Below are 22,580 nucleotides of genomic sequence, written 5' to 3'. Positions count from 1 at the left end.
ACTAATGTCAGTGTAAGAACAGCACTATGTGTTTATAGAAGAAGAAAGAAAAGCCTTTGGAATCGTTATAATATTTTTCTACACCAGGAAAAAAAATGAGTTTCTCTTCCCAACAAATTCGAGACAGTAATTTTTAGAGAAAATCAGTTACCGTACCTATTTGCTACCAGCAAGAGGTCGCCCTCCACCCCACAGGGAATGGTAGGATCTTTATTTTCTATTTTGTTTAAAACCTTCCATTGCATTGCCTATTTGGTGATCTTGAGAGAATCAGATGCCAGCAACTAGTTCCTGAACCAACAAAGGAGAGACATATGATTAAAGACAAATGGGTACCTTATCTGCCTTTGCCACAGACATTTTTCAGAATCCACAGATTTTTCTCTGTTTGAAAAGAGACAGGAGTTCACCTAATTGCTGATCCTGTCAGCGTATGCTCTGGTAATGCTTTCAGGAAATAATGAAAATGTATATAAAGGAAGATTTTGAATTGTGCCTCTTGTTCCTTGTGTTTGCCACTGCAGCTTGAGACTTAGGCTGAGATGGAGCAATTGCAGGAACAAAATAAATTTTCCACTTATGAATGCATCCTTTATTTCACTCATTTATCCATTTTTCCGAGGCAGTTATCACTTCAAGAGAGTCCATTGTCATTAGCCGTACACAGTAATAGCTACATTCTGTTGTACAGGTAATGATAGCATTGTTTCAAAAGCATTCTAAACACGAATTTCCACCAGCAGCACTAATTACCTAATTGAATCTAGCTACTGAGATGTATCCCCTGTTTGCTGCTGTCTTCATCTGGTGTTTATCTATGGATTGCTGTGACCCTTCCCTCCGCTATGCATAAAAACTCATTATTTATGTGTTCCTCTTTAGGAGCACCAAATATTGGATGCATCAGATATTCTCTCATTTTTACACTGACGTTGAAAGTAACTCATTCTACACAGTTGCAAAATCAATTTCTCAACACCTCACCATATATTTGTAGTGTTTCAGTAGAGCTCAGTGTTGTGCTTGCCACCATTTTTCTTCCTCACTGTTGTTACTGTCTTTAGTTTCATTTGCTTACACTGCCCTTGAAGGTGACAACCCAATGTTTTTCTTTATGGGGATTTGTATTGTTTTCAAAACCTACTGCTAGGAGTGGACCGAAATACAGACCACTCGCTGAACTTGCAATGTACATGCCATTTTGTGTGCCATGATTTGACCCAGGCTATGCCCAGGAGCGGGTGGTGCTGTGGGTTAAACCACAGAGCCTAGGGCTTGCCGATCAGAAGGTCGGTGGTTCGATTCCCTGCAACAGGGTGAGGTCCCGTTGCTTGGTCCCAGCTCCTGCCCACCTAGCAGTTCGAAAGCACGTCAAAGCGCAAGTAGATAAATAGGGACCACTCCCGCGGGAAGGTAAATGGTGTTTCCGTGTGCTGCTCTGGTTCGCCAGAAGCGGCTTAGTCATGCTGGCCACATGACCCAGAAGCAGTCTGCGGACAAACGCCAGCTCCCTTGGCCAGTAAAGTGAGATGAGCGCCGCAACCCCAGAGTCATCTGCGACTTGATCTAATGGTCAGGGGTCTCTTTACCTTTTACCTTTATGCCCAGGACTTCTGAAGCACAGCAGCTGAGCCCTCTTTTCTACCACTACTTTCCACGAGGTAAGGTAAAGGTAAAGGACCCCTGGACAGTCAAAGGCTATGGGGTTGTGGCGCTCATCTCACTTTCAGACCGAGGGAGCTGGCATTTGTCCACAGACAGCTTTCCGGGTCATGTGGCCAGCAGGGATAAACCGCTTCTGGAGCAATGGAACACTGTGACAGAAACCAGAGTGCACGGAAATGCCATTTACCTCCCCGCCACAGCGGTACCTATTTATCTGCTTGCACTGGCATGCTTTTGAACTGCTAGGTTGGCAGGAGCTCGGACAGAGCAACGGGAGCTCACCCAGTCATGGGGATTTGAACCGCCAACAATTCATTCATTTCCCACCCCCAAAAATATAGTCCGCCCCCCGCAAGCTCTGAGGGACAGTTGACTGGCCCCCTGCTGAAAAGGTTTGGTGACCCCTAGTATATACCATTGGACTCTGTTTTACTGAGGTGATAATGGTTGTCATTAGCATTCGTTGTTTCTTATCATGCCTCCCTATCTAATATAGCCATTGCATAATTGTGGGGGGTGGGCTAAGGCAGTGAAGCTTAATGGTAATAGGCGCTTTATAAGAAACAATACAAGAAACAACATAAGAAACCAAAACAACAAAATCACATTAAAAAGGGGGGGTTCGCTGAGTTTCTCAGAGTCTTACATTGTTGTGCAAAAACTATGTCATTTTCACTATTGCGAAATACTAGCTCAGTTCACCACGCCTCTGCACCAGGGGTCAGCAAACTTATTCCGCAGGGGGCCGGTCCACTGTCCCTCAGACCTTGGGGGGGGCAGACTATATTGAGGGGGGGGAACTGAACAAATTCCTATGCCCCACAAATAACCCAGAGATGCATTTTAAATAAAAGCACACATTCTGCTCATGTAAAAACACGCTGATTCCCGGACCATCCGTGGGCCGGAATTAGAAGGCGATTGTGCCGCATCTGGGCCCCCGGGCCTTAGTTTGCCTACCCATGCTCTGCACCATTTTATTGTTGTTGAGATGTGGGAGAGAGCGTAATGTAACCCCAACTATGTGCTTTGTGTTCATCACCATCCATGAGCATCATAATGCCCCAGACTCACGCACATGCCATTATTGGAAATGTTGGTTAAAATTATCTTTCTGCATTTTGCATCAATTGCCCTTGCTATCATTGGCCCTCCAGATGCTTGGGACTACAATTCCCATCATCCCTGACCATTGGGCCTGTTAGCTAGGGATGATGGGAACTGTAGTCCCAAACATCTGGAGGGCTGGAGTTTGCCTATGCCTGGTTTAGACAAAAGGTGATCCACCTGGAGAAGGAACTGGCAACCCACTCCAGTATTTTTGCCATGAAAACTCCATGGACATTAAAAAGGAGAAGCTTTGAGAAGAAATTTCCAAGGCATGCTCTGGTTCATGGGGTCACGGAGAGTTGGACATGACTAAGACGACTAAACGATGACCATCTTCTAAATTGCATTAACATTCAGTTCCCTTCTAAACTTACTCTAGCTTTTGTCCTCACAGCCCAGTGCAAGTTATTTGTTCCACAACCTCATGTGCTGACATTCTATTGTTTGACCCCACCATGGAGACTGGAGTTGGGAAGTCTGATCAGGGATGCCCCATAAGAAGTAATTTGGTAGACGCAATGCTTTCATTCAGTATGAAGTAACTAAACATGTATCAATATCACATACAGAAGTCTCTCATATAACAGTTTATTTCCATTTCTGGCTAATGTATGCATCTAAGAGACAAGCCACACATTCAAGCTTGTTTTCGCCTGCTCTGGAGGGTGGCACTTGAACCAACGGCTTCAAGTTACAGGAAAGCAGGTTCTGACTAAACATCAGGAGCAACTTTCTGACAGTGAGAGCTGTTCAATGGTGGAACTGTCTCCCTTGGGAAGTGGTGAACTCTCTTTCCTTAAGCAGAGGTTAGATGGCCATCTGTCATGGATGCTTCATGCATTGGGCTTCCAATTCTACAATTCTATGATTTTATGTGTGAGTAGAGGAATTAAAATCTGTGTCTCTTGTGATGTTGACTTCACTGGTGTTTAGGTTGTGCCTAAACCATGTAAGGAGACAAATGACTGTTTGTATAAAGCCAGAGAGAGAGAGAGAGAGAGAGAATGTTATTATTACTGCATCTCACAGTTCTCCTATATTGCACAATGTTGACCATGAAAATATGCCAACAGCAGGATATGCAATTAGTATGAAATCTACTATTTATGGTGAATATCTCACTGGAATGGTCGATGACATTCCTCAGGAAACCTGTTGTGAAAAAGACTTCAATCATCCATAAATAATCATGCTGTCAGTTATGATGTTCTATACTTAAAGATCTCCTGGTGCTGACACCATAAATCATTCAGAGGTTGAAACTTGCAAGCATTTATTTTCTTTCTTATATTTGATAAGAAATCCATTATTTGGATACGAATGCTGCATCACTGTGCAACTTTGCAGCTTCAATAGTACACAATTTAAGATCAACGTTGAGAGCATGATACACAAAAACAGACAGCTATGGTGGCCTGAGCTTCCCTTTCCACGGTCATCTGAGTCGCAGCACAGTCCCTGTTTGTAAGCCTGTCCTTGGCAAATTCCTATCTCTATTTTCCCTTTGTGGAAGATTTGCTTCAAAATATTCATAGTGTGTGCATATTTATGTTCCCTGCTATCTCTAAAAGTTATCATTCAGAGTGGGCACAGAAGTGTGCAGTTTTGAACAGTTTCACCTTTACTCTAGTGTACATGTCCAGGGGTTCCACGTTTCCCACCCAAGGGGTCCACAGCACAATTTGCATAACAAAAACTATCACAGAGATATCATCAGTTTAAAAGACAGACTTGGTTTGATAAGGAGTGTCAGAATCAGAATGAAGATGAAGGTACTGTTGGAAATCATAGAATCATAGAATAGAATCATAGAATCATAGAGTTGGAAGAGACCACAAGGGCCATCGAGCCCAACCCCCTGCCAAGCAGGAAACACCATCAGAGCACTCCTGACATATGGCTGTCAAGCCTCTGCTTAAAGACCTCCAAAGAAGGAGACTCCACCACACTGCTTGGCAGCAAATTCCACTGTCGAACAGCTCTTACTGTCAGGAAGTTCTTCCTAATGTTTAGGTGGAATCTTCTTTCTTGTAGTTTGGATCCATTGCTCCGTGTCCGCTTCTCTGGAGCAGCAGAAAACAACATTTCTCCCTCCTCTATGTGACATCCTTTTATATATTTGAACATGGCTATCATATCACCCCTTAACCTCCTCTTCTCTTTGAAATGCTACTCTTGTTAGTTAAAATATATAACTTTGAAATTGGATCAGGGTGACTGTGTTCCTAGGAACAACTCAGCATATTCAGAAGCATACTGAATGATGATCTATTTTTTTCTGAATATATGATTCACGAAATTACATAATATCTAATGTCTCGATAATTAGACCAGGCTCCTTAGGACAACTCTTCTCAGAAACTCTAAGACTTGTCACAATTTAACCTTGGCCATCCATTTGAGCTTCCATAAACATGGATGAGGAGCATGGCATATCTTTAAATTAGTCATTGCGGAACAAAATTAATAAGATTAAAAGGAATGTATTTCCAGGGTCACTTTTTAACGTTTTCAGGCATTTCTTTAATTTTAGAGGGTTTCTTGTGCACTGATTCTACTAAAAGAATCTGTGAGGAGTTTTTAGTAAAAAAAAAAAAGGTGAGTTTTTAGTAAAAATAAGCGAGACGTTCAATTTACCTTCTGCATGCTAAACAGATGAAGACTTTTATGTGATTGTATGAATGTGTGAAGGTAGCTTGCACTTACTTTGAGATCAGGGGTGCATAGTCCTTGCAATCCATGACAATGTTGCTTTATCCTTCAATTAATTGTAGGGATTAGCAAGAATTGATTATCAAATTGAGTCGCATGCTCATGTAGGCAGTTAGCAAACAAATCAGTTAGGCATTAGCATGCATCTAAATAGCAAGGACAGGTTCATCTCCTGTTAATGAAAACACCCAATGTGTGCCAAGACCTGCTTCCCCCGAGGTGCTTGCAAGAGCCCCGTGCTTGTACTGATATTTTTAGACTGACTGAAGCTGAAGAAGTCAGCTGGATTTAGAACCTAGACAACATATCAGACCCAGGACATCTCTGACCTCTGCAATGAACTATGCCCCCTTCCCATGTTGTGAAGTAGACCATAATCGGAAACAATATTTGGTGGCCAACTCAAGGTGCACAGGCTCCGAAAATATCTTCTACACTCTGCAAAAATCAGGGATAAAAGCCCGGAGCCTGGACTTCCAGACTGCCTGCCAAAGGCTACAGCTTTAAAGGTTTAGACGGAGAAACAACCACCTTGCACTTTCGCAGCAAAACAGCTGGCTTTGATCACCGGGAGGTTAGGGAACAATTTGCACCATTTCAAAGAAAAGCTTGCACTTGTCAGAAAGAGGCGCCTGCATTGTGCGGAATATGCACTTGTCATTTTATAGTCAGATTGCATCTGATAAAGGTATGATTCACACCTCTAAATGCCTCTCTCAGCACAACAGCAAGATATGTGTTCCCCGCTCCACCATTCGGTTCACAAAAATTAATGTGAACTGGGCTGAACTAAAGTACACCAAGACAGAAGTCTGAATCTTGTTTTAACTGGTTGGTAGAAACAAAGAGAGAGAGAGAGATCTAATGTACAGCTGGGTAGCTGCTATGAAGATACTGCAAATTGAGCAGCAGCATATGAACATATACAGAGCTACCTTACTCTGAGTCAGCTCATTTCTTACATTTTTATAGCCACTCCATAACAAGAGATTGCTGAGAGGCTCATGAAGCAAAGCATTAAAATGCAATACAAACTATAGTGAATCAATTTAAAAGCTGTCAAGAGGGGACACACCTTTGAAAGGAAGGGTAAGTGTGGCAGCAGAATAGTTAAATGTTCTGTAACAGGCTTTATTATTTTATTAATTGCATATGCCTTCTACATATCCAAAGTCATCCGGTTGGCCACTAAGAGAGCATGGACCTTTTCCCCGATCCTTGATAACTCTTTGCATGTTGCTATGGCTTTGACCTGTTGTCTTTGTCCATGGAGTTCTCTTGGCAGGGATACTGGAGTGGCTTGCCGGTTCCTCCTCCAGGTGGATCACATTTGGTCAAAACTCTCCACTATGACCTGTTCATCTTGGGTGCCCTGCTCGGCATAGTTCATAGCTTCTCTGAGTTATTCAGGCCCCTTCACCACGGCAAGGCAGTGGTCCATGAAGGGGATCACTACCTTTAGGGGATTGAGAGTCCCATGGACTGCAAGAAGATCAAACCTATCCATTCTGAAGGAAATCAGCCCTCAGTGCTCACTGGAAGGACAGATCGTGAAGCTGAGGCTCCAATACTTTGGCCACCTCATGAGAAGAGAAGACTCCCTGGAAAAGACCCTGATGTTGGGAAAGATGGAGGGCACAAGGAGAAGAGGACGACAGAGGACGAGATGGTTGGATAGTGTTCTCGAAGCTACCAACATGAGTTTGACCAAACTGCGGGAGGCAGTGAAAGACAGAAGTGCCAGGCATGCTCTGGTCCATGGGGTCACGAAGAGTCGGACACGACTAAACGACTAAACAACAACAACATGGCTTTGACCTTCTTGTCCATGAGGGACACTGTACTCAGAAATGGTGAGGGCTGGGAATTCCGCTTACACCCTAAAACAGTTTCCTATCTAAGAAGCTTTAGTTAGTATCATTCAAACACAACCATGAATAAGTCCTGCTGAACACATCGCAAATTACTTTTGATTTCTGACTGCATGTGCATAGGACGGCTCTATCAAAGTTTAATAACTCCCTTGCCCCCCGCTTTTCCCCAGCATTTACAATCAGGAAAAAAGCACAACATGCCAAGCACAGAATCCACAAGTGGATTCCAAAGGCAACACGGGCTCATCACCAGTAAGGAGATCCACCTGCAGAGGTCTGTAGTGTGGTGGATGAAAAGGTCAGATTCTTCTCTAAGGTCTTTGATTCTTAAAAGCAAAAACAAGGACAAATGCCTAGCCAGGCAATTTTATTTCAAACTGCATGATTAACTATTTTTTGTCTGTTTTTAGAAGGCATGAGCATCCAGTCGAGTGCCTTTTTTATATATATAAAAAGAAACATGTTTCCAGTTCTGTTTTGTTTATAGAGGAAACCTATTTCCTCTCCTTTGGTACCATGCTTTTTCTTTCTTTAAAAATGGCAGAGAATATACCTGTCCATGGTGAAATAATTGCTAAAGAAAATAGCAGGAGCCCTGGTCTTAACACGGCAGACACAACAGCTGAATCCAACAGGCAGCTTGGACTAGCTGAAGCACTGCACAATACTCTCACTGCCTACTGTTTTGTACTGTTACTCTACATCTGCCTGTGCTACTGTTAACACAACAAAAAAATATGGTTGCTACCACAGCACCAACTCTCCTTTTTTGTGTGCTAAGCTTACATTGGATCTCACTCTATAACTTCATTATGGGTGTAGTGGAAAACGCACAAGAAAATCGAAGAGGTGTAGGTTTGGCCTTGCACAACCAGCTCTTCCTGTGAGTCCTTGCAGGAGCCCTCTCCTGCCCTTGAGGGTGGCCCAGATGGGGTTTCATTGCCCAGATTAGGAGCCCTAATTGCCACAGGTGGCAGCCATGGAAACATCCAGCCCTTCTTGTTTGCAGCAGGGCAGCACTGACACCTGGACTCCGGCAGACGTCAGTAAGGGAAAACATTCTGGGGGAGCATTGGACCAGGCTTAGACTCAAACTCACCCCAAATGCTCCCAGGGGCTCTGGCATGGCCCTAACCCCCTGGAAGGGGATCGGACAAAAGCAAGACGAGCCCCTGGATTCCTTTAACGGAATACCCTTTTGCGCATTGGGGGGCAGGTATGACAACCTCCCCTCCCCTCCACCTTGAACCAATGCCAATCCGCCAAACCTTACAAAGCTGTGATGATTTGCTACGCGGCAGGCGAAACCCAAGTGGCAACAGCCAATCAGCCAAATGGGAAAATTCCTACCAGGCCCCTGTCCCCAAAACAGACAACCTATGACAGCATAGCAAGGTCATAATGAACCCTAAATATAGGGAGGGTGGGCGGGTGATCCGGTGAACAAGGTGAAAAAGAGGAAGCTCAACGCAACGCGTAGAGGTATATATGGGTCCCTCGGTTAATGCATGATTTACCCCAGCAACGAAGGACCACTAATCGGGTTGTTGTGGCTATCGAATCGCTCCCACCCACAACAGCAGTGAAGTCAGTCTTGATGATCTCACCGCAACACATGCTCTCTGGGAGAAGGACACAATTTCTAAGAACTACTTCTGTACAATGGCACTGTTAATTCTGCTTCCAACACACATATTTTATCCTCCCTTTAAAGCTTTTATCTTCCATAGCACCAATTATCTTTCTTCTGCCATGCCTATCTTTGCCCCATCTTGTAACCTTTGTACTTTAACCACTGTCCTAGAATATCTCATTCTTTAAAACATGTTCCCTCTAATGTCCTGTAGATCTTGAAAACATTGCACAGGTATGCTTGCGTATCATTCATCAGCAACAGAGAAAGAGAGTGTGCTGCAAGGCAAATTTATGGGCCTTGTTGAATAAATGACCTCTCACTCAAAGTTTTTCAAAGTGAAAAACTAAAATATTTTTCTCCCTCTGAAAGAACAAGGCATTTGATCCTACAAGATAGCAAATATTTAATGATGAGAAACTCAGAATGAAGGAGAAAGCCAGTGCACATCTACTTTCTAGGGATCTTGGATACCCTCTCAAGAAATGTCATAATCCTATCGAAAACTTTAAAAAGTGTGCACCAACCACAAATTTGCCCATAGTCTGCCCAGTTCAGCTCAGGGTCTGTCTAAGTCTGCCCTGCCCCATTCTAACTTGGAAATTTTAAAATGGCTTTAACTTTTTATCTTTCTCACAGATATGTATAAAATATGCAAGTTTTCTAGTCTTTGCATGGGGAATAAAGTCTGCCCGGGTAAACGAGCTTAGGTACTTTTGTGTTGAGCACTTTTAAAATTGGATTATTATTTTTAAACACAACAGCTGTAACTTTTTATTTAAAAAATATATGGCAGAATTGGATGAAATGTGCAGGCAAGGTCATTCCTTCTGAGCAGATGAATCCTGACAAATGTCAGAAAATAGTTTTGTCCTTTTGCAAGAGTAACAGTTAGTTTTACATATGTAAAAAAGGAATCACTTGATCTCAAGCCCCACATTGGGCAAAGGATAACTGCATTGCAGGGGGCTGGACTAGATGTTCATCATGGTCCCTTCCAACTCTACAATTCAGTGATTCTATAATTCCCCATGTTTTTTGTGTGCAGCTGCCCTGAAAACTACAGATATGCAAGAGGTTGCTCCAGCATAAGAAACCTGCCAGGACATTTCATTCAAAAACCACAACAACAAAAATGTGAAATACAAAGAGACAATCTTCTTCTAGCTATTAGCTCCTGTTGAGCTGGACGATTAAACAGTGATTAAACAAAGGCTAAGGCACGAAATGGTCAAGCAGCAGGCGTACATGGAAGCCGCTTTAATAGCACACCTAAAAATGAATGCAAGGATATTGCAGCAGGGAGACCAAACCAGTTGCATGCCCATCTTTGCATGCCCCGCTTTGCTTCTGTCTGCAGAGGAATCTCTGTCCTGCTGGTCTCAAGTGCTGGGATTCATATAAAGAAGATTAATTAAAGTTCTCTTCCAAGCGGAAATGATCCTTTACTTCCTCACACACACTGAAGGCAATGGTCGGGTGGCCTTTGTTCCACCCACTTGCAGGGAATGACAATCTGACTATGTTCTATGTTCTAATGAGCTAATCAGGGCAAGTGTCGCAGAGTCACAGCACCCTGATTTTTTGTTATTGTGTTGTTGTTTTAATTAAAACTGCTGAAAATTGAGTCCTCTCCTTTTTTGCCCATCTGAAAGGATCTCTGGTTCTCTTGCTTTGCTCCAGAGCCCATCCCACAATAAATCATTCTGCTTCCTGGTTGCCAGGCAACCCTGTCATTCTTGATTTTTAAACAAGTGCATTGCTTTCGCCCTTTCGCTAGCTCGTTCGAAACCTACCACAAGAAACACACCCAACTGAACACAAACAAAACTTTGTCTGAATCGAATAGAGAAGACAGGCAGGAGCCCAAGAACCATTAAGCACAATAGGTCAAAGGAAGCCCCGTGGCATAGCTGTCAACCGTCCCTTGCTTGGCGGTAAACTCCCTTATCCCAGCGCCATTTCCCGCTGCTGTCCCGGATTGATGATGTCCCTTAAATTTCCCAGGTTTCATGCTCGCCTGGCTCGGGAGGGAAGCAGCGGCTCGGGGTCCTCCGCCTCGAGAGAGAGAGCGCACAAGCTGTCCATCTCTCCCTTTCCCCCCTCAGGGGCGTGTCGTGAGAAGACAGGTGGCGGCGGGCGGGCGGGCAGCCCCTCTCTTGCGAGACTTCCGCCGCGCTGCCAGGGGAAGCCAGAGGCGGCAGCAGCAGCTGAGGATGCAGCCTGAGGGAGAGGGTAGAAGAGGGGATGGGGAGGGACGCAGAAGGGCGGTGCTTCAGCGGCCGCGGCGGCACCACAACCACCTCATGCCGGGCTCGCAGGCAGCGTGGGCGACAGTCTCTCTCCCTCCCAGTGTGAGGTGTAGTGGTTAAGAGTGGTAGACTCATAATCTGGTGAACCGGGTTTGCATCTCCGCTCCTCCACATGCAGCTGCTGGGTGACCTTGGGCCAGTCACACTTCTCTGAAGTCTCTCAGCCCCACTCACCTCACAGAGTGTTTGTTGTGGGGGAGGAAGGGAAAGGAGAATCTTAGCCGCTTTGAGACTCCTTTGTGTAGTGATAAAGCGGGATATGAAATCATGATCTGTGAATCAGCGTGTTTTTACATGAGTAGAATGTGTCCTTCTATTTAAAATGCATCTCTGGGTTATTTGTGGGGCATAGGAATTCATTCATCCCCCTCCCCACAAAAAAATATAGTCCAGCCCCCCACAAGGTCCAAGGGACAGTGGACCAGCCCCCTGCTGAAAAAGTTTGCTGACCCGTGGAATAGGACACCCCTATTTTTATCAGAGAAATGTTGGAGGGTATGCTTTTATATCATTTTATTGGGAGGGTTTCCTCCTTCATTTTTTTGATGCTCTGCCCTTATATTTTGAGTTGTACATCACCTTAAGAATCTTTCAGGTGGAAAGGTGATTCATGTGTTTTAGTAAGCAAGAGAACAAGCAAACAAAATCATTTTAATGCCCGATTGGAATCTTCTTGTAAAATCTTCTAATACTGTTTTATCACTGCATTAAAGTAAATTGTAAATTGGCTCACAGCATGTAAAGTCAGATAGTATAACATGAATTGGGGAAATCAGTCACATTTGGTTCTGCTAAACAGTTTGGCTCACCTTCAGTGAACAGAATCCAGGTCTTTTTTCCTCATGAAACATCCCATGTGAAATACTGTTCCCATTTCCACACACCCCTACAGAAATTGGCTAACTAAATCTTACTTCAGTTTATTGCTTGATGACTCATTTGTCTTTCCTTCCTGGCACTTCAATATTAAAATTGCAGCTAGACAGGGATGACTAAATATTCACTCTGATAATTTGTGTCTAGAGCTCTGTAGAAGATGAGTTTGTTAATGTCACTTCAAAATCTGCCAAAATATGAATTACAATCCATAACAGGAATTGAGCATGAACTAAGCAGGTTTCTGTGTTGGTAAAACAAAATATTGGTTAGTATATTTTTAAAATATTTATACCTAAATTTAATAATATCTAGCAATATTTGTGCTTTGAAGCACATGCGGGGGGATGTTTGATCCAGCCAGTTGAAAACTTCCTGTTTCCTCCTGACTGGGACATACTTCCTTTGCATTTGACTAGAGACGGGTGTGACCTTACCTGTCCAGGTAACAAAAGAACAAGGCACACAGCACTCTCTCTTTTCAACTTCCTTTTAGCTAGAAATGCTCTGTTGGAATTCAGCCAACACATGTTCAGCCAACAGAGGACAGTGGGATTATCCCCATATGGGATAGTTCCATATGTATATACTTTGTAACTACGTCTGCCTTTAGGGATCCAACTGTGAGCTGAATGTGAGTATTTTATATACTTTAAACTTTTATATAAGTATAAAGTATACTTTTCTAAAAGTATATACTTTTATATACTTTAAACAAGATTGTGGAACCTAATAGTGAGAGGCTTACACAAGCCTGCAACCAGTTATCCGCTGTGCATTTAAAAGGGGAATGTGAAAACTCTGCTAAATAATGGAACTTGCTTACACAAGTTGGGAAGGATATTAATAAACAATATATCCCCTCCTGCCTCCCTGAACATTCCCACACTCTGTTGTTTCTTAATGGCCCTAGCTTGGCCAGGTTGTTTTACATAGGCTGGCCTATGCAGCTGGAATTCCTCCTTTCACATTGCAGATAATCAAAATCCTACCATCTATTATTCTAGGGTTTAGGGGGGGTCCCCCTCTTAAATCTATAACAACATATTACAATGAGAGTTTCCACCAAACTTCAGGTAAAGTGAAATTTTGAGGCAATTTGGATGTTGGTACTTGGGTAAAGAATATGGATTACTTATGGACAAAAGAAAAGTGTCAGCACAGTGCTAACAAAATTTCTAAAGGATGTGGTTTCTGCACATGTCAACCTCATATCTAGAGAAAGCATTAACCCAGGCTGCTGTTCAAGATATGCTTTGTTTATACTGGCTGCTTGCATTTGAGTTTGGGACTGGTAAGGATGCTCTCCATGGAGAGGCCAAACTACTGCTCAAATTGTTTCTGCTATTGAAAACTCCTGATCCCAGGAACATTCCTGTCAGTATTCTTGTATGCTTGAAAGCTTACAGACAGGGAACACAAAATAAGCAAGAATGGGGTCCAAAGGGATTTTCTGGTAGGAAATCTCAAGTGGTTTAAGGTCTGGCATATTATGCAGGTTTATTCAATTATTACCAGAAAGCTGATCAAGGGGAAATTTCATCCAATGTGAATAGGGAAGATCAATGAAACATCCATTTCCATTTCTCTCAGCTTTTCATTTTTCAAATCTTAAATTCGGCTTGCTCCATTTTCTGCACCAGTTTGTGATTTGGTTTGAAAAAAGAAAGAAGTTTGCTTGAAAATCTCGATGCGTTTTCATGTGCGCCTTTGAATGCATTATGCCAACAATTTCTCCCGAATACAAAGCACCTTTGTAGGAACTTTATTTTCACTAATATATGCATTTGTGTGTGCACTTTTCACTAATATGAACATTTTTTTGTACACATCCTTGGGGGACCAAACTGGGGGAATGGATATTTCATAGGAGAGTTATGTTTGGGTCTGCATTCTGGTTCAGAAAGCATGAATTTGGTAAATTCATATTAAGATGTGAACAAAACAAATCTCTTCCCCCATCTCTTAACAGTCTCTAACCCCATTTACCTAGGAGCTAGTCCCATTGAATCCAATAGGGCTTACTTCTGAGTTGACATGGTTAGTAGCACATTATTAATTAAACCAACCCAATGTAGAGCTGGATTGTCTCAAGTGCCTCCCCTCCCAGTGTCCGGCCTGTTCACATATTATATGTTATGGTCATTCCCCATATATTCCCATTCTTAAACCTGCTTCTCTGTGTAACTGCAAAACTGATGATGATGGGTGAATAAATATTTCACCGATTCACAAAGGGATCTCTTATGTACTTTTCCCAAGGCATCTTGCCAGTGAAACTGGCTATATATTTAAATATACAGAGGGTACAAGTCTACATCACCCAAGGACACAATGCACATAAATACCGAGACCTGGCTTGGCTTATTGAATCTTTCTCTTGTTGCCTGGAGGTGCCATTATGAGAAGAGTTAAAGCTTAAAACCGGCTACTCTCCATTTAAATGAAGACATCAATCTGCAGTCAGATTCTGCGCAAACAGGCATTACGGTGTGGAACAGTGGAAATATATATAGTAGGCAAGGGGGGGAAAGACCTATCCAAGTTTGTACTTTAGTAGCATTCATCAAATGTCTATAATTGAGTAGTTTGTAGCTGACTCAGTGTGCTGGTGCAGGAATAATGCGACTTGGCTGTCCATCATTTGGGGATCAGGAGCACCCATGGGGTTTTAGGTTTCTCCCTCCTTCCTCCTCCCTTGCCCCCTCCCATCCAGATTTGGAGATAACAATAGTTCATGTTTTGTCTGCACCAGTGTATTTTTAAAAACTATGGTGGAATTCACATACACACAAGCAACAAATTTGTTCCTGACTATGGTTTCAAGCTGTGATTTCATGTCAACTGAAGGTTCAGAGGCGCCTAGTGCAATGATTCCAAGAGGTTTCCCTATGTGGACCATTTGAAATTGCCAAGGGTCTTGGTGGACTACTTAAATGATTTTTTATTTGCCTCTTCTAGCAACTGTAACATGCTGAGCTAGAAGATGCATGGTTTTTAATTGTATTTTTACAGACACAAAGAACCACCTGAATGAATTGCACAGACCACTGGTGTTTCACAGGCCACAGTTTGGGAATCACTGGCCTGGTGGTTAGTGTCAGACTAGGACCTGGGAGACCAGGGTTCAGATCCCCACTAAGCCACGAAGCTCACTATGGGGTCATCTACTTCTTAGCTTCACGGGGTATTGCCAGTGCTTTTTTTCTAGAAAAAGAGGTGCCAGGATTCACCACAAACGCTTTACTGTTACAACAGCAATGGCGCCCATCTGAGAGGTGCTGGAACGGAGTTCAGGTGAGTTTGAGCTAAAACAAAAAATCCCTGGTTATTGCAAGGATAAAATGGAGTGGGAAGAAGCATGTATGCTGCCTTGAAGTTTGCCTTGAGTTCCTTAGAGAAAAGGTGGGATATGAAAGTAATAAGTAAATAAATAAACGGGACTGAAAAAGTCACTATATATGGCGCTAACACGGGTTATCTCCAAAACTGATGGGAGGAAGACCTGCATCAGAGGCCTGGGAGAAGCACTCAAGACTGCAGATGTTCCTAGTCGCCAAAGGGATGTGGGTGGCACTGTGGTCTAAATCACTGCGCCTCTTGGGCTTGCCAATCAGAAGGTTGGCAATTCAAATCCCTGCAACAGGGTGAACTCCCGTTGCTCTGTCCCAGCTCCTGCCAACCTAGCAGTTCAAAAGCATACCAGTGCAAGTAGATAAATAGGTACCACTGTGGTGGGAAGGTAAACAGTGTTTCCATGCGCTCTGGTTTCCATCATGGTGTCCCATTTTGCCAGAAGCGGTTTAGTCATGCTGGCCACATGACCTGGAAAGCTGTGGACAAACGCCGGCTCCCTCGGCCTTAAAGCGAGATGAGTGCCGCAACCCCATAGTCACCTTTGACTGGACTTAAGTGTCCAGGGACCCTTTACCTTTACCTTACCTAGTCACCAGTCACCCATAAACCATGACTGGATGCTACATTTTTGTGCTAAATCTACACCAAGCTGCTTTCTTTATGCATACAAGTAACATTTCCGGAGGGGCGTGGGTGGCACTGTGGGTTAAACCACAGAGCCTAGGACTTGCTGATCAGAAGGTCGGTGGTTCGAATCCCTGTGACGGCGTGAGCTCCCGTTGCTCGGTCCCTCCTCCTGCCAACCTACCAGTTCAAAAGCACTTCAAAGTGCAAGTAGATAAATAGGTACTGCTCCGGCGGGAAGGTAAACGGCATTTGCGTGCACTGCTCTGGTTCTCCAGAAGCGGCTTAGTCATGCTGGCCACATGACCTGGAAGCTGTACGCCGGCTCCCTTGGCCAATAAAGCGAGATAAGTGCCGCAACCCCAGAGTTGGCCACAACTGGACCTAATCGTCAGGGGTCCCTTTACTTAACATTTCCGGATTAAATTCAAAACAGTGGTATTCTGTTTCTCCCATTCAGTTCCTTTATTGCGTCTTTGGTTCACTTTGCCCTGTTTTCCGTTCCCAATCAATTCTGTTTTAATTAGGAAAATATCTAAAAGTAATTCTGGAATTGAAACATATGGTTTCTGCAGCTTTTGCTTCCTTCAGCTCATTTGCACCCCCACCTCTGCATTGATTGGATAATGCAAAAAAGGGGGTGGTATGAAGCAATGTTGAAGCGAATATTATTGCATCAAGATCCTTCTTATGCACATTTTTAAATTATTTGCAAAGGCGCTCCTGCCCATCGATAACATACGGCGTTAAAAAGGCTCTTGATGCAGTCATATATATGATCAGGTACATTTTATCGTTGCCTTTTTGCTTTGTTTCATCAATGCAGATATAAGGTGGGCATCAGTAACACAGAGGCAGCGAAGGTGAGAAGACATGAAGGGATGGAAGCTGCTGCAAACCGTGCTTGTACAGCACTCTGAATAAAATTCAGAAATAAAAAAATGGAGTAATGAAGGATTCTTTAATGCATAGGTTCTACTTTCTGAGACAGGACAGAATTCCACTTTTGAGATAGGGCCAGGAAATTAAGAACTCCGACATCTTGGTGTACAAAAGTGTGTATTTTATGTAAAATATGCATACAAAATACAGTGGTACCTCGGTTTAAGAACAGTCCGGTTTAAGAACGATTTGGTTTACAAACTGCGCAAAACTGGAAATAGTGTCCTGGTTTGAGAACTTTACCTAAGTCTAAGAATGGAATCTGAACAGTGGAAGGGCACCGGCGGCGGGAGACCTCATTAGGGAAAGCGCATCTTGGTTTAAGGACAGTTTTGGTTTAAGAAGGGACTTCTGGAATGGATTAAGTTCATAAACCAAGGTACCACTGCAGTATTTTACTGGTGAATGCACTGAAAAGAGCATCTTTTACAGTAAAAGTGCACACATAATGTAATCAAAAGATGTATGATGGGATAGAATGGGATTCAGTGCAATGGAAAGGAAGAAGATGGAATGGAGCTATGGGTGAGCACTGACAAGACCCAAATGGGTTCAGATTAGTTGCTCAGCTCGTCCCTAAACAAGATAGACGCATGAGAAACAAGAGAAGCAAATGGGTTTCTAAAAGGCCAGGAGTTTCACATATCCCTGGAAACTTAGTTTCTGGAAGGCTGAGGACAAGAAGGAATCTCACAAAGGCATTGCAGCTGTTCAATCTTGTATGCTTTTTTAGCTGCTTCTAGAATATGTGAAAAGTTGCGGAGGGGGGAGAAATAGCGGGGAGGTTGCTAAGAAACGAGATCACACAAGTATACAGTTTCCCCATCTCTTCACTTGCAAGAGGTGACGGGAGAGGCTTGAAACAGATGTAGGAAGAGAGAAATATTAGTGGAAACAGGAAATGTGGCAATATGTAGCGGGGAAGCTATGCCAAACCAGAGGAACTTTTCATATGTGCATTCATAGAATTAATAAATAGCGTTCACCACCCAGCTAACAGAAGTAATTTACCTGGCTGCTGGTTACTTGTCGTCGTTTCCTTCCAAAAAAAAAGTCTGTTGGAATTCTTTATGCAAAATAAATAAAAAACCAGCTGGCTTTTTTCTTTGTCCAGTTTTATGAGGCTGTTGTCTTGATTGCACATATTGCAGGAGGCCAAGTGCTCTATTTCAAATCTTACAGCGGGCTGTAAAATAAAATGTGTAGTGCACTCCTTCTCCTGAAGTCAATGCACAGTATTTACTGCCTTCAGTGGACTGATAACTCACTGCTGTTAACCACTGGCTCATTTTTTCTCTCTTGAACATCTTGCCCACAGCTTGAAATGGAGCAGGACAGGGGAGAGAACAAGAGCAGGTGCAAGCAGTGAGGCAAATCAGGCTGCAGTGCTTGTATATGTATAGCTCCCAGATAGATATAGGCATGGCATAGGCAAAAGACCAAAACATTATGGCAGTGTCCCTGCTGCCAGTGGTATCCTGCCTGATTGCTGGGAGGTGTTAAGGCAGGCCTACAACTCCCATGATCCTTAGCTAACAACAACAACAAATGTTTATTCGGCTTTACGCCCATCATGAAACACAACACAACAAAACAAATCAAATAAAACAGCGGACTCTTCCAAACCACAAGTAGTATAACACAGTTTGCAACTCACAAGGACGGATATTAGCCATTCATAAAAAGTTTAAGATTAAGATTAAAAAAATTTGGCACTACACTAAAATCAATATCTGATGTCATTATAGAAAATTCTTATAACTATCAATAATCAGCTAACATTCTGTTCCGTCTCTTGTACGAGAGGACGGCTGTTAGGAATTTAGCAACCTGTAGGGTAATATAAGGATCTACATCTTGAAGAACCCAGGCAAGCTGTAGGTCTACTGGTTTGTAAGCCATAGGCTGGATTATGGGGTTTAGTATACTAGCACGGGCTGAACTGTACAAAGGGCAGATAAACATAACATGATGTAGAGATTCAGATGTTTTCATTTCACAAGCACACATTGAAGGGACTTGGCCCTTAGCTAGCAGGACCAGTGGTCAGGGATGTTGGGAACTGTAGTCTCAAAACATTGGGAGGGCCTTCAGCGCTGGACCTCAGTGTACGGGCATGATGAGGGTGGAGACGGTCCTTCAGGTTTACTGGACCAAGGCCATTTAGGGCTTTAAAGGTCAGCACCAACACTTTGAATTGTGCTCGGAAACATACTGGGAGCCAGTTATTTGGCAACACATGACCAAAATGAAGTGGGGGAAGGATCAACCTTCCTAGTACATCACTATGGAAAGTGTGTGTGTGTGTGTGTGTGTGTGTGTGTGTGTGTGTGTACATACAGGTGCTGAGGTGAAAAGTAATTGGGCATCTGCCCTCATTTTCCAAAGAGCTACCCATAAAAGTTAGATGCTGACCACTTATCTGGTGGGTTAAAACCACTGCAAAAAACCCCAAGTGCAGAAATAAAGTACTGCATTTATATGATAAGGATAATGTTCATTTTTACAGGGTTGTAGAAAAAAAACACCTGCATTCCAGAGGAGGCATGGCATAATGGCCATTTTCAGATATATTTGATACTGTTACCTTATCATGCCATATGAGTTCGGTATTATATAGCTGCTCTCCAGTTGTACCATTTAAATAATTGGAGATTATTATCAGTTTATTGCAAGCAGTTTCTTTTAAGTGCCATGCTTGCAAAAAAAGAGAAGTTTTTTCAATGTAGTAAACTTTTACTTCTCTATTAACCATGAAAACTCATTTGATGTTAATTTTACCGCAGTGAGTAGCAAAAGAATATGCAATAATATGCTAAATATTGCCAAGTCTTTCTTTCTTTCCTACTCACTTGGCTTTTACCCCAATGTGGAAGACATTTGGATACATTAAGCACTTATGGCAATGGTGTAGTGATGTCTTGAGACTGACCCAGAAACTCCAGCGGGTGCAGAATGCCGCAGCGAGACTCCTTACGGGGTCTTCGCTTAGAGATCACATTCATCCGGTGCTATACCAGCTGCACTGGCTCCTGGTGGAGTACAGGATCAGGTTTAAGGTGCTGGTTTTAACCTTCAAAGCCCTATACGGCCTAGGGCCCTCGTACCTACGGGACCGCCTCTCCTGGTATGCCCCACAGAGGAACTTACGGTCTTCAAATAAAAACACCTTGAAGGTCCCAAGCCACAGAGAGGTTAGGCTGGCCTCAACTAGAGCCAGGGCTTTTTCGGCTGCAGCTCCAACCTGGTGGAACGCTCTGTCACAAGAGACAATGGCCCTGCAGGACTTGACATCTTTCCGCAGGGCCTGCAAGACAGAGCTGTTCCACCTGGCCTTTGGTTAGGGCGCAGCCTGACTCCCTCCTTTGGCAATCTTTACAAAACTTTAGTTTATGGTTGCCATCAATTTTGATTTTAATTCATTTTTATAATGTTTTATAATGTTGTACTGTTTTAGTGTTGTTAGCCGCCCTGAGCCCGGCTTCGGCTGGGGAGTGCGGGATATAAATAAAACTTCTTATTATTATTATTATTATTATTATTATTATTATTATTATTATTACTAATAGCTGGCTTGGGCTACAGATTCGCCTGGCTGATAATGCAGAGAAGACGAACCCGATACCCTTTAGCTGCTGGTGGACAGCTTATTATTAAATTTGTATATTGCCCTTCATCCATAAATCTCAGGGCGAGCCACACCATAAAAAATACATGTTAAAATGAAACAGGCCATGCCAGCTGGAGCTGATGGAAGCTGGAGTCACAAGAACATCTCAAGGGCCCTCATACATTCCCAGCCCTTTCCAAATGTAACACAAAACAAAAGATAATTCTCCCCAGAAGCTTTTCTGCAGTTTGAAATGTAAAACAAGGGTTCATCACATATACAGAAAGTGCTTTTTAAATTCAATTCTAGCTCAGTTTCTGTTCTAATTTGCATTGCTTAACAAACTAAGTCTTCTGGAAGGAAAGCTTTTTTTAGCCTCGCCCTAAGCTGAAAGGGTGAGGAAATTATAGGCCACAAAGACAAGTGAACCCACCTGTATGAAATGCCTTTCTACAGGTTACAGTCTGATGCACTGGGGCAGTTTTCTCAGCATTTGGACAAACAAGATTTGGTGGGAAATCATCATCAACTCCTGCCCACTTGTTTGGAGTCTTGAAGATCCCCTTTGGAAGATGTTTTCAGTGTTGTTGTTTTTTATCAGCGTCAACTATTTGCGCAATAAAGAAAGAAAAAGTTTGAGGCTATTTATGATTCAGGGTAAGGGGTGAAAGGTTTCTCAGCTGGGCTGTGGGGCATTTCCACATCAAGTGAAATATTTGCTGGTTATCATTTTGGGTTTGCAGCACAAGCAATTATATGCCGCTCTACAGGGAAATAGACCCCACCAATTTCCACAGGTTTAACACTTGTTCGATCTCTCCCAAAAACTCTGTGAGAGGGAATTAGGATCACTAACAAAGAATTCACAGCGCTCTTACTGGCTCTTATTTATTAGACCTATTTAAGTCTTAACACTTAGGTAAAGCTAAAGGGACCCCTGATGGTTAGGTCCAGTCATGACTGACTCTGTGATTGCGATGCTCATCTCGCTTTATTGGTCGAGGGAGCCGGCATACAGCTTCCGGGTCATGTGGCCAGCATGACTAAGCCATTTCTGGCGAACCTGAGCAGCACACGGATATTCTGTTTACCTTCCCGCCAGAGTGGTACCTATTTAACTACTTGCACTTTGATGTACTTTCAAACTGCTAGGTTGGCAGGAGCAGGGACCGAGCAACAGGAGCTCACCCCATCGCGGGGATTCGAACCGCCGACCTTCTGATTGGCAAGCCCTAGGCTCAGTGGTTTAGACCACAGCGCCACCCGCGTCCCTGTCCTAACACTTACACAGATATAAAACCAGTATGTGTTTGTTGTGTTGATATGCACTATATTTACCATTCAAAGAGACGGTGATCCCTGCAGCAAAAGCAATGTTTGTAAGAATCAAACGGCATAATGGAGAACGCATGCAGAGATCCTGGCAAAAGGGAAAGTAGATGTTAGGAAGTTGACTTATACAAACAACAACAACAACAACAAAACCATCCTCATTCATCTGTCTCACTGTTGTCTCCACTGATAGGTACCAAATCCCAAGGGTTTCCCCATCCTACCTGGAGATGCTGTGGTTTGAAAGTGGGATTTGCATGTATGCAAAACAGATGCTTTCCTAGCGAACTATGGCCCCTCCCCTTACCTTAAAAGCGAACATTGTTCCATAGCTTAAAATAATTGCATTTGGCTTTAAAAGAGCAGTAATGTATTATTTGATATATATTTTTAAAAAGCAAGGGTGGGGGTAATACTTAAGTAACACTTAGGATAACTGGCAGACACTGACAGGGTAATTATAGGCAGTGACAAGAAGCACATGGCATCCAGAATTGTCAAGACCTGAACGTGAAATGTGAAAAATGTGAAAT

This window comes from Podarcis melisellensis (genome assembly GCF_964234715.1).
Source record: "Podarcis melisellensis genome assembly, chromosome: 6".
NCBI lineage: Eukaryota > Metazoa > Chordata > Lepidosauria > Squamata > Lacertidae > Podarcis > Podarcis melisellensis.
Note: the sequence above shows the minus strand (reverse complement) of the source record.